Source organism: Euprymna scolopes, chromosome 22 (assembly GCF_053919585.1).
Source record: "Euprymna scolopes isolate OS-2025 chromosome 22, ASM5391958v1, whole genome shotgun sequence".
In the NCBI taxonomy this organism is placed as follows: Eukaryota; Metazoa; Mollusca; class Cephalopoda; order Sepiida; family Sepiolidae; genus Euprymna; species Euprymna scolopes.
The window spans coordinates 11073932-11098155 of NC_136503.1; the positions used below are offsets into that span (position 1 = coordinate 11073932).

The window sequence follows — 24224 nt, forward strand, 5'->3', positions numbered from 1 at the left end:
TATTCATAAAACATCTACCATACAAATATGTATTTAAAAGTTTATATACCTATGTATATATTTATACATCGACTATATAAATATGTGTATAGTCATATATCTACTGTATCAATATGTCCGTATTCATATGATATTCACTATAAAAATATGTATATATTCATATAATCTATTATATCTATAAAAGTGAGAATGTGTGTGAGAACACTTCTCAACATATATACTAAACGAATTTTTGATCTACAGACTTGAAATTTGGTATATAGGGTATTCAGATATATGGAAAACTTTTTGATCGGTTTTCATCTGGAAAAAAAGAGCTGCTAAGGGGTCAAAATTAAAAAATTGGTACGGGGGGGTGTCATCAGATTTTGATCTGTTTGTCAACTGTTTCACGAGGTTTGAAAACAATTTGATAAGATCATGGCAAGTTGGTTAAATGGTTATCGTATTTAACTTACTGTTTTTAGGTTTTGGTTTCGATCTCAGCTCAAGTATTTTTTTTTAATTTACAAGAAGTGAACTGCTTAGAAAAATATAATACTTGTCTGATCATGTCTCAGTTTCTTTCCGTTTTTCTTTTTACTTTTTTTTCTTCTAGTATCTACTATATAAATATGTTTATATCATATAATATCTACTATATAAATATGTTTATATCATATAATATCTACTATATAAATATGTATGTAATCTCTTTTATTTGATAGCCAAACTTTTTAACTTTATCGAATATTTTGATTATTTCGATTCTTTTTCTTTTCTTGGTTGTCATGACGTTTCGGCCAATGTTTATTTTTATTTTAGTTTTAGTTTTTTTTGCTCACATTCACCCCTAACAAGGCTACTTGGAGGTAAGAAGCTACTATTTGGAATCATGCCTAGGGAAGATTCACAAGATGTTACATTTAAACTTCTGCATATCAGTACAGTCAGGGAAGCAGGTAGCAGGAAGGAAATTCCAAAGTCTAACTGTTCGAGGGAAGAAACTATTAGTAGAAAACTTTCTGGCATTTAAGGACCTCAGCAGTGAAGGTGTGTGATTTTGTTGTTAAGCAGGTTTATTGGGGATATGTACGTAAGTGCAACAAGTTCATCAGAGCACATTCCATTAAAATATTTCTAAAACAGGCAGAGAGACACAACATTGCAGCGATGGGACAGAGGTTGAAGCTTAATTGATAAAGTGGGACCTATTAGATTGAAGACCCTTAAGTTTGAAATGATTGAATTTGAAAATTATTGTCTGTAACACTTAAGTTTGAATGATTGAATTTGAAAATTATTGTCTGTAACACTTAAGTTTGAATGATTGAATTTGAAAATTATTGTCCGTAACACTTAAGTTTGAAATGATTGAATTTGAAAATTATTGATTCTTGTTTAAATATAACATTTGGAGTGACACTCTAATAAGACCCAACAAGTAACCATCTCAGTTGATTTCATGAACTTTTCGTCATTGGAAATCAAACTATTATTCAGAATGTTTTCTTACTTACGGTTTTTTATTTTAATGTTTCTAAACCTAAAAATGGAAGCAGTCAAATTTTACTGTAAGCCTGCAAAGCCACACAAAGTATTGATTAAATGACAGGATAAACTTCTTGTGATTAGGTCAATTATTGAAGGTCAAGTCTTTGGACCAAAAACTTTCTTGGTCAAGTTAAACACAACCAGGTTAATGATCTAGGCCAATATTTCCCAACGTTTTTATCATTGTGGAATCTTTCCAATAATAGTGATGTCATGAGAAATCCCTACATAAGAAAATATTTTACAATATTTACTTATTTATTTATTTATTTCTCCTTCATAATGCAAGCAATATTTTTTTTATTTTCATAAACAGTTTAGTTTTTAAAAAATTGTCCTTCTCATTTCTTGACAATTTTGCAAAAAATAGTCAATATTTTTTTCTGACGACTAATTCAAAAACTTGACTGATTTTTTTTTTCAATTTATTCATAATTCCTTACATGCTTGTCTTCAAGTTCAATGTAAACAAGTTCTTGTTGAATTGAAATCCTTAAATAATCAAATTCTACCCAATTTCCACCATTAACAATTACTAGGCTGTTATTTTACTAACAACAGTACACTCATTAACTCTGATCCTCGAGTGGCTTTCAGGCTGTGACAAGCAACTCCATTGTAAGGTGACTCCATTGTAAAGTGACTCCATTGTAAAATAAAATGTATAACAAAATAAGGTTTGAAAAGAAAAATGAAAATGCATCTGTACATATATGCAATAATCTCTGCCGGGTTATTAGTATTTCTTGAAGGAATTCTTGGAACCTCAGAGTTTCACAATACCCTGGTTGGGAAGCCCTGGTCTAGTCTACCTTACCCATAATTAATAATAATATGATACCTCGGTCAAGGATCTTGTGCAAAGAAACTTAATTTTAAAGGACTAGGGATAATGTCAGTAGACCCTCGGGTAAATGTGGTATTGTGGTGATTGCAGAAGTATAATTATAATAATCTCTGCCTATTTATCAGTCTCTTGAAAGAATCCTTGGCAAGTTCTTAGTTCCGAGGAACCCTGGTTAGGAAACTCTAATCTAGACCATTCTACTTTTATATTAGATTGTCTTTAAAAATAAATGATATAAAAGCTTGACTAAAAATTGGAGATCGAAGCTTTCAACCCCATTTTTAAGAATTATTTACAACATATCAACTCTTTTGTTTTTGTCATTAAGTGCTGAAACGTAAAAGTTATTATAAATAATTAATTGTATTTGATTAAATGAACACAAATTCTTAATTTACTCATAGCTGGAAGGGAGGGATTTCATTTATTGGTCAACAGCATCTGTGCAAAAAATGTATCACAAGAAATCCAATAAAGTGTATAGGAAGGAAATGTTGTGCATTTCTCTCCTAATAATTACTTAAATAAATACAAGGCCAAACGACATTGCTTTTAACAAAACAATAATAAAGGGTTTATTTAGAAAAGGCGAGATTGTATCTCAGACTGAAGAGAAAGAAAGAAAGTGTAAATGTCTGTTTGAAGGTGTCGTCTGCCATCAGACTGCAGTCGTCAACAAATAGCAGTGGGAGGGGTGAGTGAGAGAGGTCTGTATAGGTCGCTTGCTGGCGTCTCTCTCGCGATCGCAGCTGAGATCCCAAAAGGCTAAAAATAGTCCTTAAGGGCACAGCTCAAATCAATGCGCCCTGCCAACCGATTGGTCAGTGAGGCCGAATCACTTTGGCACCGGGCATTGATCCGCTTATAGTAAATAGTTTGTTAACTGCTACATCACCCCCTGCTTAGGCGAAAAGCCGATGAAGAAAAATAAAAAGGTAGCAGTCTTTAGAAAAATACAGAACATAAGGCAACGTAATGTCTGGAAGTTTATGTCGCCAAAGAAAGAATATAATATAAAGGGGTAATGAGAAAAGAAAGTTCCAGCTAAAATTTCTTTTTTTTTTTTTTTTTTTTTTTAAATAAACCGAATTTACAGGGGTTCAAATATACAAAGTTTTGCATAATCTTTTAGGCCAATGTACATGGCGGCCACTACGTGTAGTAGTGTCATTTTCAGTATTCACTTCAGGAATACTGGTGCCGATTCCATAGTATGCAATAGTATCCAAATCAAATTAGGCATTAATCAAATTAGGCATGGCACCCTGGTCCTCTTAATCTTGTGTTCCATCAAACAGAATGGGTGTATTACCGTTCTAGTGCACCTAAAATCTTAAGTGCAAGGGGAGATAAGGGAAAATCCATTTTCTTGTTTGATTACGAAAGAGTAATTAGAAGCAATCTATCAAGGTTTTGTGGACCATTAGTCTCGTAAATCGTACATTATTCTCTAATTATAATCACAACTTAATGCTTTTTGCTGACGTTTACTTATTCAGACGTTCGTCTGGTTTAACTTGAATGTCAGTCTTCTGGTCTCGAATGGTCACATGCCTTTCGATGTGTATTTATCTTCTGTTCAAAAATTAAGGTAATTTTGGTCTGGAGAAAATCAACTATGACAATCTGTCTGCAACAATTCATCTTGAATTACAATTCAACAATAATTAGTAGTAGTATCGGGTTAGGGTTAGACCTCCATACTGCTATTTTTTAGCCAGTCTGAGAAATTGTCTTCAAATAGATTGGCTGTTGCATTGCCTCCTTCTAGTTGGATGACTGGTCTGTGTCTTGGGGGGGGGGATTTCCTTGCATTTTGGGCAGATTAGGGAGTCTATTTGTCTCCACCTATGTTGGTTTACTGCAGTCCTGTAGTGACTTGTTTTGATCCGGTGTGTGGCAGGTCATAAATCAGTCCCCACTGCAGGGTTTTAAGGCAGCCTTGGTCAGACCTCCACGGGTTTCCCTCTGTATAGCTTCTCTTTGTACATAGCCCCCCCCCAAATTCTCACTGACCTTTTTCCCTGGTAAATGGTAATCACTTGTGCGTTTATTCTTTGCCAATTACATGAATAAATGAATAAAATACCCACTACTTCCTACTATTTGTAGCAAAACCTGGGAGAGGCAAAGTTAGGTCTCTAATGATGTTCCCTCCTTTGGGTGTATTGTTTCTTCATTCCTCCTTCCATGTTTCAACTGGGTCGAAATTTTTTATTTTTCAGTTGTAGAAGGATTTTCGAGACTTGAGTTTGTAGGTATCTGGGGCATCTTTTTAAATTTATTGGATTGGTAAGTCCCGGGTGTCCTCCTTGACGTTCTGATTTCATTTTTGAGTTGCCTATTCCCTCTTTATGTGGGGTGGTGTGATTGAGCTTGATACTGGTAGCCATTGTGTTGAGGTTGACTTCAGACATCCTGAGGTAATACACATGGTTTCTCAGAGTCAACAAGACTAATGTATCTGATGATACAATTCTTTTACAAAGAATGTACAAATCGTCTTTTTTATTCTGAATGATTTTATATTATTTTTTTATTTTATTTATTTTATTTTTTTTTACTTGAGAGTCATTTCTTATCAAAGCTCGAAGGCTACTCGAGGATAAGAGTTAATGAATGTAAGGTGGTAGTGTAGTAATCACTAATGGAGTAAATTGGGTAGAATTTGATTATTTATGAGGACGGCTTAACAAGAACTTGTTTAAATTGGACTTGAAGGCCACCATATTGTACTCGTATGGGAAGCAGGCCAGCAGAGCAGTGTTCCAAAGGCAGACAGTTCTGGGAAAGAAGCTTTGTTCATGGAATCTGCGTTTAGATTTAGGCACAAACAAAGAGTGGGGAAATCATATATAGTGGTTGTAGCTAGTAGAGTGTTTTTTTATGAAAGTTTGGCTTGGAAGGGGACTATAGATTGGAGCTCAGTCGAGTTAATCTGAATGTGCTCTCTACTTCTCTATAATTTTTTTTTTTATTACGTTTTCACCTCAAACAAAGCACAGTGCCACATTGATGTAAGGGGCTACTATCAGGGACATAAGTTGCAGGGATACTATGTGGGGAGTTGAGCAGCAAGATGTCTGTTTACATTATACTAAAACTTCTGCATGTCTGTACAGTTGGGGAAGCAGCAACCCAGAAGGGAATTCCAAAGTCTAACAGTTCTGGGGAAGAAACTATTAGAGTAGAAGGCTTTCTTACATCTATGGATCTCAACTGTGTAGGGGTGGGACTTTGTTGCTTGTCAGGTATGTCGAGGGTATTTACATCGAGGGGGTACAAAGAATTGTAGTTTGTCGGAGCATCCACGATTAAAATACTTGTAAAAAGACGATGAGGCATAGGTTGAAGCCTAGATGACAGTTCAGGACCTGTCAGATTGGTGACTTTCTTTTGAACTCTGTCCAGGAGTGAGAGACTACTAGCAGATGCACCCGCCCAAACGTGACAACAATATTCCATACATGGGCGAATGGTGGCCTTGTAGAGGTACAGGATACTTTTAGGCGTAAGTAACTTTCTAGCATGGTAGAGAGAGCCCACCTTCTTCACAGCAGCCTTGGCAATGCTCTCGATGTATCTGTTCAAACTCATGTTCCCTGTGAATGTTAAGCAGTGGAGTTTGAACTATTAGCTATTGGTGGTTGAGGTATTTGGTGCGATTTAATCCACTTATTTCTAATCTGAGTGGTGAGTTAATGAAAATGCTAAACAAAAGTGAGAATGTGTGTGTGAGGACACTTCTCAACCTATATACTCAACGAATTTTAGATCTACAGACTTGAAATTTGGTATATGGGTATTCAGACACGTGTAAAACGTTTTAATCCGTTTTCATCTGGCGAAACGGGCTGCTAAGGGTCAAAATAGAAAATTTAGTATATGGGGGAGGGGGGGTCATTGGATTTTTATCTGTTTGTCAACTCTTTTACGAATGTGCATGCCTGAATGGTTCACATGCTAGATTCCTTATGTTAAGAATATATAAGTTTGAAAACACTTTTTAAAGATTGTGTCAAGCTGGCCTAATGGTTATCGTATTTAACTCACTGTCTTTAGGTTTTAGTTTTGATCTCAGTTCGAGTGCTTTTTTTACTTGCAAGAAGTGAACTGTTTAGAAAAAACATTATACTCGCATGAACATATCTCAGTTTCTGTATGGATTAAAATATATCTATGCATATTTTACGACAGAGCAACGCCAAGTGGCGTGCTAGTATATGATATATTTTAAAACAAAAGAACTTTCATAAAAAAACACTCAATTAGCTACAACCACTATAAACAATTTCCCTCACTCTCTATCTGTTCCTAAATATAAGTGCAGATACCATGAACACAGCTTCTTTCCTAGAACTGCCCACCAGTGTAACACTGTTTCATTGGCCTGCTTCCCAGCCAACTACAGTATGGCAGCCTTCAAATCTAATGCAAACAAGTTCTTGTTAAACCGTCCTATTAAATAATCAAATTCTACCCCATTTACACCATTAACGATTACTACACTACTACCTTACATTCATTAATCCTTATCCTTGAGTGGCCTTCCGGCCTTGATATGTAGTAACTCCTTTGTAAAAGAAAAATATTCTAAACCTTCCTTGGGGCAGAATGTGTTAAGAGAAGGAAGCCAAATACATTTATAGCAAAAAAATATTAGTAAGTTATTTTTTAACATATTTGCTAATATGACGACGTTCTTAAATAAACACCTAAAAAGAAAGTTCAGCTAAGAGCCAGGGAACTGTTGACATTTCTTATTGGCTTTTTTTAACTTAGATAGTGAATTCTATAAATAAAGCATGGTTATAGAACATAGAAATATTTACAAAACAAATTTAAACGTAAGCGATTCTGGTCAGTGTCAGGTTGGTAGAATTAGTAATATATAAAGTACGGATAGTAATTATTATGAGTGTTTGTTATGCCCGTTTGAAAATTTTCTCAGTTTCTACAATAAATCATTACAGAGAACATTTATCTTATTTGGATTTCTCGCACTACTGTTCTCATCTTGAGTGTGATTTTCACAACGTTTCGGTCGATGTAACCTCCAACTTTCTTCATATATATCTTGTTGAACTCAGGAATGTTTCTATCAAACTCGGAAATTTCGACGAAATTTCGAATGGAATCCTTTATTTACTTCACGTGGGTAGCATGCTCTCGTTCCCTCAGCCATAACTGGATAGAGGTCCTAAGTAATTCGCAATTGTATTTTTTGTTCGCTCACACTGAGAATTGAACCTTCAACCTTCAGGTGAATATCAATTTTACAATTGACTTTTCCAAGTACTCTAACCACGGTGCCACGAGTCCTTGCAAATGAAAATCACACTCAAGATGATAACAGTAGTCCGATGAATCTAAATAATACAAATAACCAATCCTTATCTCAAAAATTCAGAAACGTCAGAGAACATTTACATCTACTATATGAAGGGTAGTTTTTGTGTGTATATGAGTTTGTATGTGCTGTTTAAAGTTAAAAACTACAAAACAAACACCTACAAAGTTGGTATATTCTTGATTGGCCTTGTCCTAGATAAATAATTTCTAAAATAATAATTAAAAATATGGAAATCTATTAAATGAATGACAGTTGTGTGTGTGTGTGTGTGTGTGTGTGTGTGTGTGTGTGTGTGTGTGTGTGTGTGTGTAGGTCTAGCTAAAAGTTCAAAACTACAAAACAAACACCTACAAAGTTTATATATTTATAATCGGCGTTGCTCAGGATAAATAATTTCTAAAATTTAGGAGAAATTATTCATTCTCCAGAGGACAACTGGTTCAGGGTTCGTTAGGTGTAGTCCGTTTTTCATATACTAATTTAGAGAGATAATGTCAACTAATTGTTCGAGGAGAATTGTGTGTGTGTGTGTGTGTGTGTGTGTGTGTGTGTGTGTGTGTGTGCACTGAATGAAATGGGCAGAGGAGAAGGGGGGGGGGGGGATTGGCGAGAGCAAGATAGAGAGACTAATAAACAGAAGTAGAGAGTTAGATGTTTTTTAATAGAAATAGGTTACTTTTGTCCGGGCAGCGCTGGTAGCCCTGCTAATTATTAATGCAGGCTAAATATGCAGATGAAATTCTTTTAAATATTTCATTTGATAGTTCTCCGAATTATGCCATCTGTAATTCCCTTTTATTACCATTGTTTCTAATTTCATCTAATTTCATCTAATTTCATGTTAAAATGTTCTCCACTCTTTCGATTTGTAATCTGATCCGGTGACTTATTCCAAAGAATACAAGAATATATTATTCTATTAACAAAAAAACAAATGTTGATTTATTTAATCTTTTTTGAAATCTGCTTTCAAAATAAATTCCCAAATGTAAAAGAAATATTAAAAAGCTGGCCATCATGATTAGAATTGCCATTAATTATTTTGAAAGTTTTAATGAAATCATTTTCTCATATTCTCTTTAGTAATGTAGCTAAACCGATTTTACTATTTAGTCACAACAAATTAAGGCACGACAAATGTACGACGACTGCTCTTGCTGATTCTTTATTTGTGTGATACTCAGGCACGGCAAATTAACGCACGACGAATTGTTTCTGTTGTTTTCCTTTTTCTAAAAATCTGTGTAAAAAATAAACAAGTTTTTTTAGACTTAAAAATACGAGTCATAAAAAGAAAATGTTTTCTTAAGTTAAAAGAAAAAACATTATTTCTTTACTTTTTTAAAATTGTAAATGTTTTTTTAAAGAATTTTTTTAAAAATAATAAATGTTCACTAAAAAAATAACTATGAAAAGTAAATATATCGACAAATTTTTTCATTCCTTCAAATCTTGGCCGATCTGTCAGAAAACAAAAACATAAAAAAAACTTGTTTATTTTTTTTCTAAAGATTTTCAGAAAATAAAAACATCATATTGTCTGTCTATATTAAAATCGGTTGCTTTTTGCTGTTTTTGACATAAGAACCCCAGATTGCTCAAATGACGTCCCTAAATATCACACAAATAGATAATCAGCAGGAGCGGTTGTCGTGCTTTGTTGTACATTTGTCGTGCCTTAATTTGTCCTAGCTAATTTAGTAAAATTTTAGTTGAATTGAATTTTTCCAATCACAGCTCATAATTGTAATATTTTACTCTTTTTATTAATTTTGTCATTTTTCGGTTCAATGTGGTTCAATCTTAATGTTACAGTCCAGTTTTCATACCTGAGTAGTAGAATCCATACTGGAGTATATATATATTTTTTTTACAAGGTAGTCGCCAATTATCAAGGCCCGGAAGCCACTCGGGGATAAGGGTTATTGTGTGTACACTATGTTAGTGTTGAAGTATATAAACAAGTAGAATAACCATCACGGGATTGGTATGAGCGATAAATAGTTTTAAATTTTAATGTTTTTTTATTTCTTTATTTAGGATAGTATGGTACGGTTTTCGTGACATCCCTTTCAATTGTATAAGTTAAAAAATAATATTAGGTTGATGCAAAAATAATGTCGTTTTTTGACGTTCAACTTCAAGTCAAAAACGACATTATTTTTGCACCAACCTAATAAATAATGCTCTAAGGTTACTCACCCTGTTGCCTAGAATTGCATAGATCATAATATTAAGTTCAATGGTTTATGACATGCACATTATTGGTTGCACTGATCTTTTTATAAATGGATCCCTTAGAATAATTCAAACTTTGATTTTCTCTATTATCTATTAATTTTTTTTTATATCTAAATTATTTTGAAACAAATTTTTCAGGGATGGGTGTCAGTTTGGCAAAGTTTACAAAAAGTAAAAAAAAAAATAATAATATGCACAAGTTAGTTACCGTGTTGTTGAGAATATATATTCCGACATTTATTATTATTGGTTTGTTAGTGTTGGAGTTTATCTTGTACTACAAAATATAAACATAATTATACATACATACATACATACATACATACATACATACATATATATATATATATATATATATATATATATATATATAAGTTTTGATATATTAATTACCTTGTACTACGAAATATAAACATAATTATACATACACTGCTGATCAAAAATTTAAGACCACTTAAAAATCTTTTTCAAAAAAAACTTTTTTTAAGGATAGATTTTTAAACTCTTCTGACTTAGGTTACTAATACTACAATCTAAAAGGTTATGCAAACAAAAAGCTCTATTCCATAGATTTATTTTTAAATTTACATTTTACATTCTTTCTTAATATATATATATATATATATATATATATATATATATATATATATATATATATATATATATATATATATATATATATAAAATTGTTTTGTGTATTGATATATATATTCTATTTTTTATACCTACTTGAATGGGCACCAAAGAAAGTTTAAAAAGAAAGTTACCTAAAAATATAGGTTCTGTTAACCTATTTTGTAGGTAAATTAAACTTTCTTTGGTGCGAGGCGTGTTTGCTCTATTTATTGATAGGGAAAATATTATTAAACATTCGATTGCTTCTTAAATATTGTTATAAACTAGAAACAATGGACAAGTGATGTCTATTTTTGTTGTTTTGTTTCCTTTTCAGAGAATGTTTGTCTAGACTAGAGGTGTATAATAAATGGCCAAAAGAGCCCGTTAATGCCAAACTGGCTTGTGACTAGACAATTAAGCATTTGCGAAGTCATTCTCGATCCAATTAACTGCAAAGTACAATTCAGTGCACAGGCGGTAATTACTGACTGAATATACTGTAATTTAATCATGGGAAAATTAGGAAAAGAACGAAAAGCAACAGTTTAGTTTTTAGACTGACCTTGAAAATGGCTAGTCATCTAGTTAAAAGTGCTTGGTCTCTAAAGCAAAAAACGCTCAATCACGTATTACCTTCCTCCCCTATCGAAGCGAGGTGAAGATTTTCTTGTTAAGAAGAAAAACGTGAAACAAAAATGAAGAGGAAATTCTTTGCATTGTTCACATGTTTCGAACTGTTTTCCTCGCCTTGATTGCTGCCATTTTCATGATGTTTCGGTCGCTGTACTGTCTGGCCTTCTTCAGGTGCCTTTTTGTTGGTAGTTGCTGATCTTTTATGAATCGAACCATTTATTTAATCCATTAGGATAGCTTACTATCATTCAAGTTAAGTTTTACAAATCGCATTTGCTTCGTCTTTGAGAATAATGATTTGCACATGTTCCCAACTGATAACTGCTACAAAATCAGCCAGAAATAGTTTTAAATTTATTTTCAACAACAAAAAAAAAGAAAACATTTTTGAATTTAATAAAATAAACACTTATTTTCTGCAACAAACACTTATCTAGCTACAACAACTATCAACAATTTCCTTTACTTTTTATCTATGACTAAAACTAAATGAAAATTCCATGAGCAAAGCTTCTTTGCAAGAGTTGCCCCTCTGTAGAAAACAATACTGCAGGGATGCTTTCCAGCTGATTATAACATAGTCGTTTTCAAATCTTACGCAAACAAGTTCTTGTTGAATCGTCCTTTTGAGGACATGCGTTGCATGGGCATAAATGATATGAAAATGATATAATGGATGTGTAATGTGAGCCTTCAAGGCAGGCTTCGTTCTGGTGACAGCAGAAGATTAAATTTGGATCAAAATGTTGTGATAATGGTAACAATCAAGATGGCTAAATAATAACGTCTATAATAATATCTCATCTCAGAAATATCATCAAAACCCTAACCAAGTTCCACCATTACTGATCATCATAATGTTATCTCAGCAGCCACCTGACATTCATTGACCCTTATAACCCTTATTCTTCAATAGCATTTGGGTCTTGATAAGCAATTACCTCCTCCTCCCCTACAAAAAAAAAAGAAAATTAATAATTGAGACCTAACTCGTAAATGGGCATTAAAAAAAAATGATTGTCACTTTTCAAAATATTCAAGTCACATGGTTTCTTTATATGATTTCGATGATCATGAATTGTTAACAAGATTATAATCGTTAAATTCTGACCCTTTTTCAGGTGCCTTTTCTTTCTTTTTATTAGTAACCATCTCGGGATCTCAAACTGACCCGTTTATTTAATCCACTCAAATAGATCGCCATTATTTCTACTGGTCACCTGGTCAAACGGTTTAAGGCATTGTTTAAGTTACATCCCAGAATGAATTCTACTTACAGGCCGTGAGTTCAATCCCAGGTAAAGCCACTTTTTAACCTATTAAGTCTCAACATATGGATTCTTGTTCTCGAACTCCCAAAATCAACAGAGATTAGAGCATTCCTGTAATGATTTGTTCCCTGTTGATTGTGATGTAATGCTGGTTCTATGAGGTCTGCTCTCCCAGGCTTTGTCTTTTCTCTTTGAGAAGGGATTAGTTTATTGCTAATCGCCTGGGGCGCCCTTACTGCGGAATACCAATGGGGCTGCTCAGGCAGTTCTGCAGGTCAGAATGCCCCTTCTTGGGGGCACTGATTTCTCAATCCCACTTTCCGACCTTGGTGTTACAGTTTTACCCAGGGTATCTAAATATTTTATTATTGAGTTGAAACTTTCTGTAATGACTAAAAATAAGTTCGAATACACAAATTGAAAGGAAACAAGTTATTTATTTTATTTAGAAAACAAAATATTGCTTACCTTATAAGTAAGACACTGGGTACATGTGATATATTTTAGAAATCAAGAGGCTATACATTCAAGATAGAATTTACACATTATGGTAAGAGGCAAAGCAATTTACACAAAGAGGTACATTGCATTTTTGGTGATAAGTTAGTGGCTTACCATTGCAAGACTCGTTTATATCAGTTCATACAAATACAATTTTAGAAAATTTTACAAGAATTTTTTTAAAAAGGTTCCAACATCTCTCTGAAAAAAGTTTAGGAATATGTTACAGAGCGCAGACGCATGTATGCAAATGTATAAGAAATGTGAAATGACGTCATCGTAAAGATAAAGAAAAACTGTAAAAAAGAATGAGTGCAACAGACAGGAGCATGTTTAAGAGCATGTTAGAGACGTGGATGACGTTCGAGAGGACAGAAGTCAGAGAGAAGGAGCACAATCACGTTTTTTTTTTCAGGAAAGTACCTGCAAACAAATGTTGTTACAACATGAAAAAGCGAGTAGAGTTATTACTTATCTTCTGTTCTTTACGACATAGACTGCATACAACGTGTGGGTCCCATGTGTAAACATGGATAACGTTACAATTATAGATGAACTTTATTCTTTCTTCCGAGTAATTATGCAGCAGGCAGTACTATTATCTTATTATTTCAGCAAATTTTACAAGAATTTTTTTTAAGAGTTCCAACATCTGAGAGAAGTCGATGAGTATAGATGAACGTCATAGTAATTATGCAATAATCAATACTATTATATGTTAAGTGTTGAGCCATTATGTTGAACAAACATGGCGGTAGTAAATCAAATTGGCGAAGAATCAATGCAATTACTATCTCGAGTGTTGAGTAATTCTTAAGAACAAAGATGGCATCGAAGAATCAATGTAGTCCTGAGCAGCAGTGGGTCAGACGTTTCAAGACGGAGACTGACAGCGAACTGACTTGAATCTGAAATTCGATATTTTTATAATAAGGTTGGCGGCTTCTCATTGGTTGACTGCCCTAAACGTAGTTATAAATAAGATCATCCAAATGCTGGTAGTCATACTCTCTATTATAATCAAAAACATTTTAACATTATATATCATCAATAGATTTTGAAAATAAATTATTTGGTATCCTATTTATAGGACAATAGGAATTAATAGATTATGAAAAACTAAGTAAATAAGATGCAAACGATGTGAAACGTGGAATGAAAATAATGTGAGTTTATTGAATAAAAGGTTGCCAGGTTTTTTTTACATTTTCACCTCAAACAAGGCACATTGCCACTTTGATGTAGGGGCTACTATCAGGGACATAAGCTACAGGGTACTATGTGGGGAGTTAGGCAGCAAGATGTCGGTTCACGTTACACTTGAACTTCTGCATGTCAGTACAGTTGGGGAAGCAGGAACCCGGAAGGGAATTCCGAAGTCTAGCGATTCTGGGGAGAGAAACTACTGGAGTAGAAGGCTCGCTTACATCTAGGGATCTCAACTGTGAAGGGGTGGGATTTTGCTGCTTGTCAGGTTTATTGGGGGTATTTACATCAAGGGGTACAAGTGCTTACAGTTCGTCGGAGCATTCACCGTTAAAGTACTTGTAGAACAGGCAGAGGGATGCTACCTTTCGTTGATGGGACAGAAGCTGAAGCTTAGATGACAGTTCAGGACCTATTAGCTTGGCAACTCTCTTTTTAACCTTGTCTAGGGGTGAGAGACTAGTAGCAGATGCACCGGCCCAAATATGACAACAATACTCCATACATGGGCGAATGGTGGCCTTATAGAGGTACAGGATATTTTCGGGCGTTAGTAGCTTTCTAGCACGATAGAGAGAGCCTACTTTTTTGCAGCAGTCCTGGCAATACTCTCAATGTAATTTTTCCAAGTCATGTTTTCTGTGAACGTTAGGCTGAGGAGTTTAAAAGATATACTTTCAGATAAAGAGTCTTTGGCTATTGCTATTTGTGGTAGAGAAGGTTTCTTGTAGTTATTGAAGGAAACAAGTTTAGTCTTGAATGTGACCATCCATTTTTGTCCCCATTCCACTACAAATTGGAGGTCAGCCTCTAGTGTTTCTGCCATTTCTTTAGATATGCGTTCATTTGTTTTCCTGTTGTGTCTGTTATAGAGCGTGGTGTCATCAGCATATATACCCATCTCACAGACAATTTTGTCAGGGAGGTCATTTATGAATATTAGGAATAATAGAGGTCCAAGGATAGACCCCTGAGGCACTCCCGCATTTATATCATATTGTTTAGATGTACGACCATTGAGGACAACCTGGATTTTAGTTATGACAAAAGAAACCAGAAGAAGGTGTGAGAATACAATAGCCGAAATGTTGTGATAATAGCAGAAAAAATCATGGATAAACAAAAAAAAATTTGATGTTAAAATTTTGGAGAGGGGAAAAATAATGCTGTTAAATTTAAGTTATAATAAACAAATTTGGCATTAAAATTTAGAGAAACAGTGGCAAAATGTAAGTTCTAGTCCAAGTATTTAAAAGCAAAAACATTGATAATATCATAAAACAAGAACAGATGCCGCACTACTTCTGAAGGTGGAGATAATCGCAGCAATCAATATGGCTAAATAATAACGTCAAAAATAATATCTCATCTCCAAAATATCGTCAAAGTCATTCTTTATAGTTTTGAATATCCGTTCACTATAGCATCGGGTGAAATGATTGCTCAAACACCAACCTTACGATAATAAATTGTTATCGTTGTATTGTGTCCTAAAGACAGAACTGTAAGAATCTGTATTTCAATGACTGATCTTGGTTGGTATTAAAGTGTTGTATCTGTTTTGTCATCAGTTAGAGATGAAGATATCATTCTTGACCCAGATCCAGAGTGGCATTGAACTTTGTTTTTAGTGAAGCAGCGTTTTAAAAAGACCATGTTCAAACTTTACTCTTGCAAAAAAAGATACAAATTTTCTTAAATTCAAAAATCAGATATTATATTCATTAGTTTTTGATCAAAATAAAAACTAATAAACTTCAATAACAAATCAGTAGTTTCTTCTTCTTCTTCTTCTTCTTCTTCTTCTTCTTCTTCTTCTTCTTCTGTTTTACATATTGGCATGTGTTGGGTGGCTTTTAGAACTTGACTTCCAAACTAATCTGTCTCTGGTCAACTGGTCATATTAAATTCATCGTTATCACTTCTTCCAATGTTTTCCTGTCCCTTCCCCTACCAACTAATCTTGCTACCTCAACTGTTCTACACATTCAAGTAAAATCAAAATTACCTCTCGGAATTCCTTTACCAAAGAAAGCACATTTAGTGGCAGAGAAAAAAACATCCTCATCTGCGAAAACAGGCGAAAGAAACTAAACTTTTCGTTGCATCCAAAAGAAACGAATAATAACTGGGATGACTATCTGCTAGAATAAATATTATCCTAATACGAACACCGACTACCAATGCTCAAGCTTGTTAAAACAAAAATGTTTTTGATTTGTTAATGTTCACAATTCATCATCATCATCATCATCGCATTAATGTCCGTTTTATGTTGCCATGTGTTTGATGGCTTTTAGAAGTTCCAAACTAATTTATCTCTGACCAGGTTTTTATTTATCCCTCTTTCTCTCATATCCATTCTTATCATTTCCTCTCATGCTTTTCTTGGCTTTCCCCTGCCAACCGACCTTGCTACTGCAACTATTCTACATCAACTAACCTCAAAATTCTCAGTCATTCTTGCAATGTGACCACGCCAACAAAGTCTCTTCTTCTGCACACATCTTCCTAGATCGTCCAAATTAATTTAACCTTCTTCTGAGGTCATCAGATCTAAGCCCTTCTTTAAGACTCATATTAGACGTTTTAGCTTATTAAAAGCGAGCAAAAGTTACAGCCTGTTGACTTAGAATGAATGCTTTATGCCAAACTGATGGTTGAATATAGTTATATTTGTGCTCATTTTTGCATTAAATACTAATACCTAACTGTACATCGAACAGATACCATAATACTCAGTTTGCTGCACCTTATCATAACAAAGTTATAAAATCTTTGGCAGCCAATCAAATTTCAGCCAGATCGTCCCAGTAGTTTTAAAGAGAACTTCTAGAGTAAATGTAGTATTGTGATGATTGATTCCTATTAATTCCTATTAATCCCAAACTAATGGATACCATAATAGTTTGCTACACTTTGTCACAACAAAGGTTCATACAAAATTTCAGCAAGATCGGTTTAGTAGTTTCTGAGAAAAAGTTGAATGGAAAAACAAACAGATCAAGAGAAATATAATATCTCTACTATTATATAAAAGGAACTTTATCTTTGTGTTTGTGAGTTCGTTTCCTATATACTCTAAAACGACTAAGTCGAATTTTTTGAAATTTCACACAATTTACTTTATGTGTCTGGCAGTGTTCTAAGATAGGTGTTGTATCAGAATATCTTCGATAAGTTTCGATAATAAAATAAAAATCATAATAAAGAAGGAACAGTCCAATTGTGAACAAAGTAAACATCCTATAAAGCTTAACATCACAGGTGCTTTTTATCAATGCACAAGTAGAAGGGCCCAGTGAATAAAATCAACAGTAGGTTCTTTGATAAGACTGGGGCACGTTCAAAATGAATGTTTCTCTTTAGGCCACGATTCAACCATGATACTTGACTTTTGCATTTTAAACTTAAATTCAAGCCATAATACATAAAAAATGATTTCATAAAATCAACAGTAGATTCTCTACAGTGCAATGTCGATTATAATGTATTGTGGACTAAGTCACTGCATGGAGGCATGTGAAGTTTCCACCCGGTGCACCGTGATGGGTCCTCAATTAGAGCAGGCAATCAATCAATCAAATTGGGTGATTTCACCGATTTTGATGACAATAAACATATAGGAGTGGGAAACATTCGTTGACCATTATACAATCGCCGGGTAACGTCGGGTCTCCTTGCTAGTATATAATAAAATAATTATTTAAAATCAGGAAGTGTGAAAAAGTTTGTTGCATGAAAGGTTATAGTTTCGTTAATTTCATGAAAAATTTGTTTTCTAATTAATAAGTATTTAACCTCAACCAATATTGTCTTCATATAAATATAATGAAAGATGCCGAAACATTATTATTATATTTATTATTATCAACCTTATTATTACTCACTGGAAGTTTTCACATGGGCCACGTTCAATTTGAGAACTACCTGTGGTTTTTCCTAGAGTCCAAATGGCAACAAGTCTCCCCAGATATCCGGTACTTACCACCTCTTTTGATAACCTTTGCAAATAAATTTGCATTATCGCAACAGCTGTTTAGCATTAATTTTTCGTTGGCAGTGACCATTGGTCTTCACTGGAATTGGATGGCAATAAGCCTCTCCAAAGTCCTAGTTTTTTGGAGTTTTATTTGCACTTACCCAGTGGAGATCTGGTTAGTGCTTTCTCTCCTCAATCTTTCTGTCCTCCTTGACCCTCTTCGACTATTTGGTGCGATGCCTTTTGATGCCGAATTATTATTATTATTATTATTATTATTATTATTATTATTATTATTATTATTATTATTATTATCCTTTTCTTTTTTAATTAGCAAAATGAAACTTTTCGAAAGTTTCATTGTTTTTTTTTTTTTTACGAACAATCTCTTTAGATGCTCCATCAAGAATGAATTCATTTACATATTTATTAACCATCTTTTATTTACATATTTATTTACATATTTATTTACATTCATTTACATATTCATTTACATATTTATTAAACATCTTTTATTTGCTTTTCTAAAGGACAGATACAACCGGCAGAATTTATTCTGTTCACGTTTTATTTTTTGGCAATCCACCCTTTTTAACGGTTATTTTGGATTCCTACCTTTTGTCTCAGCTCGATAAGTCACCTTCACAATTAATTATTGATTATTGATCTGTGATCTCAGCCAAGAAATAATCAATTGGCTGATATCGAATGGTGCCAACTCTTCATTTTCTGTGAATTGTTTGCTTTTAGCAACAATTTCCTTCATTTCTTCATTATTGAAATGAATATTCTTATCGGATTATGAATGAAAATGTATTGTTCTTTCGACAATGAAATTTTGGTGTTTTTTTTTCTTTTCTTTTTTTTTTTTTTTGCTTATTATAATATCTGTCCTGAAAAGGACAACCATCATAATTGAATTGTGTCGTAAAATATGCCTAAATATTAGATTTTAATCTAATTTATAAAACTCACTATGTCTGTCTGCCTCCATATTTTCAAGCTTTATCTCTTTGAAACTAAAAGTCACAGAGCGGCGCTAGGAGCCTCAAATGATTGGATTTTTTATGGACCATTCTTTTATGGGTCTTTAGTCAGTTAAAATAGTTTTTAAGGGGTCAAAATTTGTACATTCAACTTAATTTATTTTTAATCAGTTCATATGCATGTCACGTTAATACAGTGGTAACGTCACCAGCTCTGAATGCTACAGTTTTGTTTTCGGTTTTGATTCTAGCTGATGGCACCCAAATACTTTTTTTTTTACTTCTGAAATCACGATTCTATAATAATATATACGAAACCTGGACAAATCAAAATATAATATTTAAGCATATTTTACGACCGGGAAAAGCTGGCCCTCCCCCGCTAGTTCATACAGAAACTGAGACATGTACATGCGAGTATCATATTTTTTGGAACCAGTTCACATTTTGTAAGTAAAAAAAAAAGTACTGTTCAGATCAAATTGTCAGGAAAATATTAAGATAGTTTGCAAAGTGTCTGTCGACATCATGTATTTGAGTGGGTTGGTCAACTTCTTAGTTCAGCTCATAAACAAGGGAAAATTCTAATTATTATATTTATTATTATCAACCTTATTATTACTCACTGGAAGTTTTCACATAGGCCATGTTCAATTTGAGAACAACCTGTGGTTTTTCCTAGAGTCCAAATGGCAACAAGTCTCCCCAGATATCTGGTACTTACCGCCTCTTTTGATAACCTTTGCAAATAAATTTGCATTATCGCAACAGCTGTTTAGCATTGATTTTTCGTTGGCAGTGACCATTGGTCTTCACTGGAATTAGATGGCAATAAGCCTCTCCAAAGTCCTAGTTTTTTTGGGGGGTTCTTTGCACTTACCTAGTGGAGATCTGGTTAGTGCTTTCTCTCCTCAATCTTTCTGTCCTCCTTGACCCTCTTCGACTATTTGGTGCGATGCCTTTTGATGCCGAATTATTATTATTATTATTATTATTATTATTATTATTATTATCCTTTTCTTTTTTAATTAGCAAAATGAAACTTTTCGAAAGTTTCATTGTTTTTTTTTTTTTTACGAACAATCTCTTTAGATGCTCCATCAAGAATGAATTCATTTACATATTTATTAAACATATTTTATTTACATATTTATTTACATTCATTTACATATTCATTTACATATTTATTAAACATCTTTTATTTGCTTTTCTAAAGGACAGATACAACCGGCAGAATTTATTCTGTTCACGTTTTATTTTTTGGCAATCCACCCTTTTTAACGGTTATTTTGGATTCCTACCTTTTGTCTCAGCTCGATAAGTCACCTTCACAATTAATTATTGATTATTGATCTGTGATCTCAGCCAAGAAATAATCAATTGGCTGATATCGAATGGTGCCAACTCTTCATTTTCTGTGAATTGTTTGCTTTTAGCAACAATTTCCTTCATTTCTTCATTATTGAAATGAATATTCTTATCGGATTATGAATGAAAATGTATTGTTCTTTCGACAATGAAATTTTGGTGTTTTTTTTTTTTTTTCTTTTTTTTTTTTTGCTTATTATAATATCTGTCCTGAAAAGGACGGCCATCATAATTGAATTGTGTCGTAAAATATGCCTAAATATTAGATTTTAATCTAATTTATAAAACTCACTATGTCTGTCTGCCTCCATATTTTCAAGCTTTATCTCTTTGAAACTAAAAGTCACAGAGCGGCGCTAGGAGCCTCAAATGATTGGATTTTTTATGGACCATTCTTTTATGGGTCTTTAGTCAGTTAAAATAGTTTTTAAGGGGTCAAAATTTGTACATTCAACTTAATTTATTTTTAATCAGTTCATATGCATGTCACGTTAATACAGTGGTAACGTCACCAGCTCTGAATGCTACAGTTTTGTTTTCGGTTTTGATTCTAGCTGATGGCACCCAAATACTTTTTTTTTTACTTCTGAAATCACGATTCTATAATAATATATACGAAACCTGGACAAATCAAAATATAATATTTAAGCATATTTTACGACCGGGAAAAGCTGGCCCTCCCCCGCTAGTTCATACAGAAACTGAGACATGTACATGCGAGTATCATATTTTTTGGAACCAGTTCACATTTTGTAAGTAAAAAAAAAGTACTGTTCAGATCAAATTGTCAGGAAAATATTAAGATAGTTTGCAAAGTGTCTGTCGACATCATGTATTTGAGTGGGTTGGTCAACTTCTTAGTTCAGCTCATAAACAAGGGAAAATTCTAATTATTATATTTATTATTATCAACCTTATTATTACTCACTGGAAGTTTTCACATAGGCCATGTTCAATTTGAGAACAACCTGTGGTTTTTCCTAGAGTCCAAATGGCAACAAGTCTCCCCAGATATCTGGTACTTACCGCCTCTTTTGATAACCTTTGCAAATAAATTTGCATTATCGCAACAGCTGTTTAGCATTGATTTTTCGTTGGCAGTGACCATTGGTCTTCACTGGAATTAGATGGCAATAAGCCTCTCCAAAGTCCTAGTTTTTTTTTTGAGTTCTTTGCACTTACCTAGTGGAGATCTGGTTAGTGCTTTCTCTCCTCAATCTTTCTGTCCTCCTTGACCCTCTTCGACTATTTGGTGCGATGCCTTTTGATGCCGAATTATTATTATTATCATTATTATTATCATTATTATTATTATTATCATTATTATTATCATTATTATTATTATTATTATTATTATTATTATTATCATTATCATTATTATTATCATTATTATTATTATTATCATTATTATTATTATTATTATCATTATTATTATTATTATCATTATTATTATCATTATTATTATTATCATTATTATTATCATTATTATTATCATTATTATTATTATTATCATTATTATTATCATTATTATTATTATCATTATTATTATTATTATTATTATCATTATTATTATTATTATCATTATCATTATTATTATTATTATCATTATTATTATCATTATCATTATTATCATCATTATTATTATTATTATTATCATTATTATTATGATTATTATTATTATTATCATTATTATTATCATTATTATTATTATTATTATTATCATTATTATTATCATTATTATTATTATTATTATCATTATTATCATTATTACTATTATCATTATTATTATTATCATTATTATTATTATAATTATTATTATTATTATTATTATCATTATTATTATAGGTGGAGAGTTTTGGAGCAAAATATTTATTCACATTGCATTTAAATTATTGCATGTTGATACAATTTGGGAGCAGTGAGGAAATTTTCAAGGCAACGGTTTGAGAAAAGAAGTTATGAGAGTAGTTTTTCTGGCATCTGGTGGACCTCTACAATGAAGGGGTGGGACTTTGCTCCTTCTCGGGTTTGTTGGAGGTATTTACGTTGAGGGGAGATGAGTGCAATAAATTCATTGAGGCACATTCTGTAGAAGAACTAGTAAAGCAAGAATAGTAAAAATTATTACACAGTTTTGTTCTTGTCGAGGATTGCTAAATGTTTTGTTATTTTTTTCTTGAACTGATGGAATGGCGACAGCGCCATTATAAACAATGGTTCAAGCACAAATAATTCCACTCAGTATCAACAAATATTTAGGCAGCAAACCTTCCTTTAGACATGTTTTGTCATAAAAAATGAACACATAGTATTACAAGTCTTTGGTTATATTTTTAGTTTTCAGGATTAAAAAAAAATATTGAAAAAAAAAAAAACATTAAATAGATTTTCACCAATTCGTTAATATTCTTGCATCTTTTTTCCAATCATTGGGTCTTAAATAAATTTGTAAAATAATTCTTTCTAAAAATGGTTTATGTAAGATTTCAGATTTCTTTCTTTTATCTATATATATAAAGTAGTAGCATTTGTATGTGTGTGTGTCTGTGTATACAACTCTCCTACAGCCCATGCAACTGGACCGATCATGACCAAACCTGGCATGATGATGGTCCCCCACCTAGGGATGGTGCACACCAAGTTGAGGTTTGCCGCCACCATAACACCAGCTAACTTTTTTGCGAATTGGAAGCGAGTACTTGAGCGTACAGCAAAGTCCTCCATGAAGCGTGGGTAGCTTTGCTAGTATAACTATAAGGTTATTTTATTATTATTTTGAAGCATCATCCTCATTAGCATGATTATCATCAACATCACCATCGGTTTTACATACTGGTATGTATTGAGCCCCATAGCCTTTTGAGAGCCTGGCGGGGGGGGGGGGGCATAGGCCAGCTACAATTTTTGTAGATGTTTTTGTAGCGAGAAGTTTTTTTTTTACAGGGTGAGGGTGCTGGCCCCACGCCCAACGTTTCCAGAAGGTACATGCAGCGCCTAGCCTTCCCAAATGGTCACCCATCTGGTACTGGCCAGGCTCAACGTTGCTCAACTTCGGTAATCTGGCGAGAACCGGTGTGTCAACGTGATTGTGTTGTACCATGTGTTGAGCAGTTTTTAGAAATTGATTTCCAAACCAACCTATCCTTTGATCTTTATCCCACTTTCTTTCAAGTCCTTTCTTATCCTTTCATATTTTCATTAGCTTTCTGCCACCCTGTTACTTCAACATGAGCGGGGGGGGGGGGGAGAAAAGGATAGAGAGGGGTAGAAAGATAGAAGTTTGAAAATAAATATGATACACATCCCCCCCCCCGAGCAACGCCGGATAGATCTGCTAGTTATTATATAGATTGCAAACATTTTGGCCCTGACTTTTAACAGGAACCGTCTGACATGTTTTGAAAACATTTCCAGTAAGCAACAAGCAGATGCTCCATCGTTTGTCACTCTCGACAGATCACAGTTAATCCAGTTCAGGAGTTGTTAGAAGCCATTTTGAACGAGAACGATTATAATTACATAATTTTATTGTGAAAGTCATTGAAATTTATAAGTGGGTGGGTGGATGGTTTGGAGTGTGTTTGTTTGGATTCTAAATTAATTAATCTTTTCTGTTTGGAAACGAATGTATTTAATTGCAATGATTTCTAATATTTTGTTTTCGATGCTGTAATCTCTTCACAGA

At 33.3% G+C, this 24224-nt stretch overlaps 1 protein-coding gene across 20 annotated transcripts in view; it reads left to right on the forward strand.

The window, feature by feature from the left end:
• Nucleotides 1-24224, forward strand: part of LOC145243887 (uncharacterized) — a 1140095-nt gene that overhangs the window by 911464 nt on the left and 204407 nt on the right. The gene's annotated exons all lie outside the window — the stretch shown is intronic.